Source organism: Mus pahari, chromosome 2, assembly GCF_900095145.1.
Source record: "Mus pahari chromosome 2, PAHARI_EIJ_v1.1, whole genome shotgun sequence".
Lineage (NCBI taxonomy): Eukaryota > Metazoa > Chordata > Mammalia > Rodentia > Muridae > Mus > Mus pahari.
This window is the reverse complement of record NC_034591.1, coordinates 1,382,850-1,391,278: the sequence shown is the minus strand read 5'-3', so window position 1 is coordinate 1,391,278 and position 8,429 is coordinate 1,382,850. Positions and strand designations below refer to the sequence as shown.

General features: G+C 40.4%; 1 non-coding gene across 1 annotated transcript; it reads left to right on the top strand.

Annotated features, from left to right (window-relative positions):
- The first annotated feature begins 5,467 nt into the window (after nt 1-5,467).
- LOC115063530 lies at nt 5,468-5,586 on the top strand. The gene has a single exon (XR_003843384.1). It is a non-coding gene; the product is annotated as a 5S ribosomal RNA (ribosomal RNA).
- Nucleotides 5,587-8,429: the final 2,843 nt, after the last annotated feature.

Here is an 8,429-nt window from a genome sequence, read left to right as displayed (position 1 = left end):
TTTGGGGTGTTAAGATTCAAGTTTGTGGAGCAGGACTGGGGACAAAGAGGTACCTGACAAAGGCAGACTATATGAATAATTACGGTAATCCAGTCTTTAGACATGCAGGGTGCCCACCAAAATGGTACAGTAGGAACCCAAAAGGAGTCATAGCTACCACTGTGAGGCTTTTACGAGACACTGTGCCATCGATGGAGGGGGATCTGACCAGCCACGTTCTGTTTATGTGCTCTGTCTTGAATTAGTTAATTTGCTCTTCAGATGTGTCTTTCCTGAATATGAAATCTCCCTCATTAAGATAGAAGCCATATGCCTGCTTTGAAGCTAAGCCAGACCCCACCTAATGCTGGCCTTTACCTTGTTCTCCTTGTTGGTAATCAGCTCACTGCAGCAGATGTCACTTCCTGACTCCAAAGATGCCAACAGTCTCAGAAAAAAAAAAAAAAAAAAAAGAGCACCGGACTGGGGTCTATACTCAGCATGATCTGAATGTGGAAATAGAACTGAGACACCCCCCCCCAGGGTGTGTGCTTGGCAAGAAGAAAGAATGGGTGCTTGATACTGAACCTCAAATGATACCGAAGTTACTATGGCCATAGTAAGGCCATACAGAGCCCACTCACTGGCTCACTAGACTTGCCAGCTGAAACAATTAATACTAACAGTGTACTAGGAGTTTGCCTTTATGGATTAATTTGACAAATATTTATTGGCCATGAGCCAGGCACCAAATAAGGCCATGGGGGGAGGGTGCAAGAGGTGCAATTCCTGCCTTTGATAAAGTTTCCAGCCGTGTAAGGGAAATAGATGTGAAAAAGAAAGTGTTATCTCCATGAAGAGTCCTGCTTCCTGCTTGTCCCCCCCCCCCCCCCCNCCCAAACATGACCCGGTACTCGGGAGATAGTTCATTTGGAGCTTCCCATGTCATATTTTGCAAGAATCACTTGGAAGGTTGTGAAGCCACGCACACCTCGCTGTATTGACCTCACACTAAATCTTACAGTTGAACAAAGAAGCGAAATGGAAACACGACGTGAACATGTCCTCCGTAAACCCTGAGTGTTTTCCCAGAAATCTCTTTCCTTCTCACTGGCCTGGTATTTAAGCGGCAGTAGTCATACTGTCTGAACCTCCTTACTTAACAGACGCCTTAAAATTTCGGGTGTGAAGACCCCTATTCTCAGTCCCGAGGCTGAGTTGGACCATCGACTCTTAGCAGCAAGGGCCAGGGGACACAGTGAGTCTTCCTGGAAGGAAGACGAGAGCCAAAGAAAGCTCGTGCAAACCTTATACGTACATGCTAGTAAGTTTTGTCCAGGATATTTAAAAAAAGGATGAAAAAAATGTTAATGGACATTTAGCTGCTCTGTGAATTATAATCATTCCTTTACAAACAAAACCTTACCATTCGATAAATACTGCTTGGCAATGATGAAAATCCATTTTAAAAAAACAAAAACAAAAACAAAAACAGCTAAATAAAAGACAGAACACATTGTACCCTTTGTGTCCTGTAGCTGCTTGTGTTCGTCTTTACTAAGAGTTGACTCTGTGTATTATGAGAACTCGCTCTGCTTTTGTTTTATCGTAATTTCTTCTTTATAAATTTAAATGAAGTGGTTTCCAGCGGGGAGGGGTATACAAGATTGAGGTTGGAAAAGGCTAAGAAAAAATAGATCTTGCCTGGAAATAAATACTGTAATTATATTGGCTTTAAGGATTATTTCAGATCTTAAAAGAAAAGGGCATTGGGAACTTTTAAAAATAAAAATTATAGATACCGTGTTTCTAAATAGCTTCAGGCTAGTTTCCTTGGAAAGTGTACTTCCCAACCCCCATGCCCTTGTTAGGTTTAGCTTAATAATGATGTGAGGGGCCAAAAAAGCTTTTAAAGCTGATTGCCTTCAGCTTCTGGTTCCTTGCCAGGAACCAGAGGACTAATTGGCCAGGCCCCCTTTAGTCTCCTGGCTATTTGTGAAAATATAAAAATGAAACACGAAGTGCGCATGCCTACCCACATGTGCACCCAACTCGGAGCAGAAAAGCACTACAGAAGAAATATTACTACATTCCTTGATCTCACTAAATCAAGAAGTGGCAAGAGGAGTAATAAATCCCATTAGTACATGATTTTCTTGTCCTCAAAGGGAGGTACATGCCAGTTAGCAGTCTTTTATGGAGACTAAAGTTACACCTTGCAATTTGGCCTCATGAAGATGTGGCCTGAATCATCTGTTGGTAATGGACCAGCCAAAATCTAATCACGAAGGCTGGAACCTGTGAGTGGAATCACAGGACTCTTGTGTTCTCTGCTTTTAAAGTGAGTGTAAATAACTCAACAGCTGCGTTTCATTCCACTGGAGCACCCCCAACACCCACTCACTCTAAAAGTCATTTATAGGGGTACATGCCAAAGTAATTAATGAATTATCCAGTTCAATTGTGAAGCCAGGCACCAGAGTTGATCTTACAAAGATTTCAAGTCATTACTTAGCAGATTAAGCTGAAACCGAAATTCATTGTTCCCTTTCTTGCTAATGTTTGAATTTTTTTTTATTAAACAAAAGGTCCCAGAAAGTTGCATGACTCACAAAGTCATATGCAAACATTAGTACAACACATGTGGAATCCAATTTGTATAATGTTTAAATTATTCTCCAGCAATAATGTCTTTGTATAGTTTAACATAACATTAAAGCAAAATTTACCAGCTTTCTAGTAAGTCTTACCTGACTCTGAAAGAGAAGTGGGGAGGGAAGGAAGCAAGGAAGGAGGGAGGAATGAAAAGAGAGAGAGAGAGAGAGAGAGAGAGAGAGAGAGAGATCTGCCTTTATTATAATTGAAACACAAAGGAATTAATTTCCCACTTATTAGAAAGAGAATGGATTTTTTTGATTCTGTGGAAAAGTAGATGATTCAGTCATTAAATATATATATATATATATATATATATATATATATATATATATATATTGTTTAAAACATTTCAGGCACCACTGGTTACTAGGACTATGGAAAAGACATCCACAGACCTAAGATGGTCTTTTACTAGAAGGGAATGATTCAAAGTATGCACAAAGGGTTGTAACAATGAAGTGTGTATTAAAAGGGAGCCCAAGAAAATGAAGATCCAAGAATTATATAACAGGAACAAAGACAAAATATGAAATGAGAATGGTTCTCAACTTTCCTAATGCTGTGACCCTTTTAAAATGTTCTTCATGTTGTGGTGACCCCCAACTATGAAATTATTTCATTGCTACTTCATAGCTGTAATCTTGATACTGTTGTGAGTTGTAATATAAATATCTGTTTTCTGATGGTCTGATGTGGCCTGTGTGACAAGTTCATTTGATCCTCAAAGGGGTCACGACCCCCAGGTTGAGAACTGCTGGTTTAGGGACACCATTACTATCCTTCTTTGTGGTGGATGAGGGTATGTCCAAGGTTGGCAGGCTGTAGACTTCAGTTCTTTATTGAAAGGCTGTACCATATACAGCCACCTCAGAAAAGAAAGAGTTTCTGTGGAGATGAAGGAACTCTACTTCCATGACACCAAATAATCACCCTGTCAGGCAGCACTGCTCACTGGTCATATGGGAGCACTTTTGCATCAGGCCAAAAGTAGCAACAGAGGACAATCACGAGCTTTTCTACTCTGAGACTTCTATGACTCCACATAGTCAACAGCCAGTGACTACAGAAGTCGCCATCTCGTTTAACAGTCCATATTCCATCTAGGCTACCTTCAGTGCCGTCAAGCAGAGACCTGGGAGAGGCGCTGTGCACACTCACTCAAACTGGAACAATTCAAGTTCCTGCCAATCTTCTTTCATCCCTGAAGACTATCTCCATGGAACAGACTCATGCTTTGGAGAGCAGAGCCTTAAAGTCATATATTGATATTTTCAGTTCTTCTTCTATGCTGTACAGTCATAAACAGAAGGCCTTTGGTATGTTTTAAGGGGAACAGTTGCTTGTGTCTGAGCAACTTTCTGGACCCAGGACACATATCTATTCAGTCCAACTTCTGGGGTTTATTCAGTTCTATGTCTAACTCGGGTCTTTGGAATAGCCTAGCTTTAAATTTTGGATAGTAAAATCCTAATTTCTTTCCCCTGTTTTGCAACTCTCTTTTCCTCTCTTTTTTTTCCAGCTTAGAGGTTTTCTGTTTAAATAATCAAACACTTGGCTTCACAAACAACACAGCTACGTCGTCCTGAAGAAAGGCCCGGCAAATGCTCCAAACCTCAAGTCAGCTTTCAGATTTCTGCTTCCCTTATTCTGCTAGATGGAGAGAACAATTAGTGAGATTTTAAGGGAGGCTCTGGCATATAACACTCTCAACCACCTTTTGGGGTATTTTGTTTGGAGGATGTAACCACAGCTGTTCAAACTTAAAATTATTTACATTGAACAAAAATCTCCTTGACTCTAAGAAGTCATGTGGCTTTCTATAAATTAAAAATGGCCAAGAATCAAACCTTGACATTTTTTTCATGGGCACATTGCCCATTGGGTACTACCACAGAAGGGTACTTTGGGGGCGGGGGGGGGGAGCTTGAATGGGTGGAAACTGACAAGCAAAAACTAGAGACTGACGGTCTTGCCTAGTGAGTCATATTGGGTTGCAGCTGAATTTGAAAACAGCAGGTGGTCATCAGAAAAGTTTATGTGAAAACTAATGAATCAGAAAGAGAAAGCAGGGGAAATGGTTTCTTTTCATACAGGGCCAGATTCTGATCTAATGTAAGTCTTAGAGAATTAGCTGACATACGGAAATTATCCCCATGTGGTGCTGTGGGAATGCAGTATGAGGAATTGTTAAAGGAACCAAAATGTTGGTTTGTGAAGAAAAGACATGGGTGGGAGAGAGAGTTCTTTTCAAATTTTTGAAAGGTCGGCATGTGAAAAGGTGGGTAGTGTATTTTGTTCCTAAGGGAAAGCGGGATCAGCAGATACACTGGAAAGATAAGCTATAGTTTCGTTTCATATGCTCTTGTCTCCTCCTACGGTGTCAGAGCATGGCCATTTCCCTCACAGTGAGATGGGCTCATGAAGAAAGACAAGAAGCCAACTGCGGAGCTAACCCCAGGAATTGGCGTGGAAATCAAGAACACTGAGGACACTGGGACTGAAGATAAAGTTCAAGCCAATCAAGCATGGCAGGACTCCAAAGGCAATGTCCATATGATATTGCAAATTAGGCAAATAGAAATGAACGGGGAGTGGAAAGTATATGACCTTATTATTAGTGAGGTCCTGGTTAAAGCCATAGTCTTCTTATTGTGTTTATATAACCTTGGGAGAGTTACTTGGCTTTTCTGAGTTGTATTTTCTTGATGTCTGCCAGAGGACAATACCACATGTGTTAATGGGCATCCATTGTTTCTCGGCATTCTCTAGTTCTACTGTAGTAAAATCTTCTCCCATGCCAAATAGAGTTCTTGTGTCACTAGACGTCTGTGTCTACGGCCATACCACCCTGAACACGCCTGATCTTGTCTGATCTCAGAAGCTAAGTAGGGTCGGGCCTGGTTAGTACTTGGATGGGAGACTGCCTGGGAATACCAGGTGCTGTAGGCTTTAAAAAAAAAAAAAAAAGACGTCCATTAGTTCTGCATGAAACTTGGGGGTCTTTTGCTATAGATGGGTACTACAGAGACATTTAGCACTGTGGACTGAGCAAATATAGGGTTCTCAATCTCTTCACAGTAAAAGAAGCGATTGCTGGGACTACCCTTACTATAACATATAAGCTGATCTAATAAACCCCCTTTTAATATGCGTTTGTTCTATAGGTTCTGATCATCTAGAGAACCCTTACAAACATAGATTGTCGTACCAGGATTGGCTCTAGAGAAACAGAATGGTAAGGATGGATTTATTTCATGAGCATTGTGGCACTGGAGCTGGCTCTCCAACTAGATGAAACCTATATTGCTTACAACTCCCCTGGTAGCATGGAGAGCACTGGAAATCCATAGTGTGAACGGTCTTGTATAGTTAATAGTTGAGCAATAAATGCATTTGGTGCTCCTGGCTCTCCTCTTATGAGGAGTAAGGAATTTAGTGACTCTGTATAAAAGGAAATTTTGTACATTTGTGGGAAAGCAAGGAATGTAATGATCTCTGGATAAAGTAACGAAGGAAAAGAATGAGCTCAGTGGTAAAGTTACCCAGCTCCAGATGTACCTAAACAATCTAAAGGTTTCTAAATGTTCTCTGGATGCCAATATTCTCCCTGGCATCTGTAGAGCTCAAGTTGCCAAAAATCAAAATCAAATCTTCACTATACAATTGCTTGTCTTGTAACATAGATTTAAGTCCCAACCTAAAATACTGTCTGTAGAACTAGCAATGATCCTCACTGAAGGATATGTGACACAAGATAATGCTGATAACCATCCTTACCTACCTATCTTTGACCTGAATAATCAGATTCAAGACTAAGCAGACCCCTGAAGGTGAGGTAAAATGTGTGGTCCATGAGGAGCTATGCTACATCCATAAAAATCTTAGTACACTTCATAATCCATCTAAGCAGGTTTTAGGGATAATGTGGGGAAGAATTTTAAAAGTGTGGGGTAATGGCGAAAAAACATAAAACTGGATCATTTTGAGTTTATGCCCATGGACCTATTGAACAGAGGTTCTAGATTTAATATTATAGCTCACAGATTTAAAGAGATGTTAAGAATTTGCTTGACCTGTTGGCTGAAGGATCTGTCAAAAGATGTAGTACTGACAATGAACTGGAGATTCCTGATAGCCCTTGGCTTTGTGTTGGTGAAGTGATTCAAAGGCTTGGGGAAATCAGAATTCTTGAGTAAAGTTTATGTTTAAAACATTATCTTCTACAATGATAGGGCCCTGAAGACATTGTCCTCAGTAATGCTATGAGACAGAAATTTAGTAACCAGAACATCTAAATGCTAGCACAATTCTTCTCCCTGTGCTAGACCTTAGGGTAGGATATGTGGCTGTTCAACGAGGTGAATTAAATGCAGTGGATCTTATTAGATCCCGGAGAGGCAAAGGCCAAGTGACGGCACTGATTTGTCCAAAGGCATGGACAGCACAGGCAAAGCAGTATCTGTAACGGTCAAACTCATGGAAGTTCAGCACAAGCTAATAAATTCTTACTTAATCTGAATAAGAAAATTCAAGAACAAATAAAAGGCTAACTTGAATCATATAAACAAAGATTCATGATCATCAACCAGTTACGAGACTTTTTTAAATAAAGAAAAGATCAAATTTGCTTGAAGAAAGGCCTTTTTAAAATACCAAAATATTTTAATGTTACTCTTTTCCCAATATTTTCCCCAAGGGGGGACCTATGACCTTTTACAAGGTGTGGTGGTATATATGTGAATGGTTCCCCAATTGGTGGAACTGTTTTGGAAGGATTAGAAGGTATATGGCTTTGTTGGAGGAGCCATATCACTAGGGGTGGGCTTTGAAGTTCAAAAGACTTGTACCATTCTGAGTCAATGTCTCTCACTCTTTTTCTCTCTCTGCTTCACCGATCATATCTCAAGATTTGAACTCTCAGTTACTGCTCTAGCACCATGCCTGCTTGCCTGCTTGCCTACTATCATGGTCCCCACCATAAATTCTTACCTCAGAAACTGTAAACCCCTAATACATTCTTTCTTCTATAAGATGTCCTGTTCATAGTGGCTTAGCACAGGGATAGGAAAGTAACTAAGACATAAGGGTACCTTATGGAGAAAGTTAAATGATTAGACCTTTCCAGAACCACTATATGCTGGTTCTGAATTGACGTTGGTCTAGACTAACCCAGAAATCATTGTATCTCTTCCAATGGGGGTCAGGTGAATGATGAGTTTTAGTCAAACTTCAGTGGGTCCTTTGGGTCCCAAAACTCATTCTCTGTTCCTTTCCCAGTCTCAGAATACATAAAATGGGATAGTTGCACTCAGAAGTTGGCACAATATCCAGATTATTTCTCTAATATGTGGAATGAACATTCATATGATTAAAAAAAAAACCAAACAAATGGAATCCACTGGAATTCGTTAAGCCATGGAAAATGTGTGAACCAAAATTAATAAAATATCCCTAGATGGATTGCAGAAATTAGTGTCACTATCAAGAACTTTTAAAATATAGGGGGTGATAGTTTCCACCACATCTCTCTTACAGTAGTTTGGATGAGAATAGCCTCTATAGGCTCATCTATTTGAATCTTGGTCCCCAGTTGGTGGAATTGTTTGGGAGGGATTCGGAGATGTGGCCTCGTTGGAGGAGCTTTGGCATTGTTGGCAGTTGTATGTCACTGGGGTTATGCTGCTTTGAGGTTTCAAAAGTCTTTTCCCAGGTGTTCTCTCTCTCTCTCTCTCTCTCTCTCTCTCTCTCTCTCTCTCTCTCTCTCTCTCTCTCCAGATGTGAGCTCTCAGCTA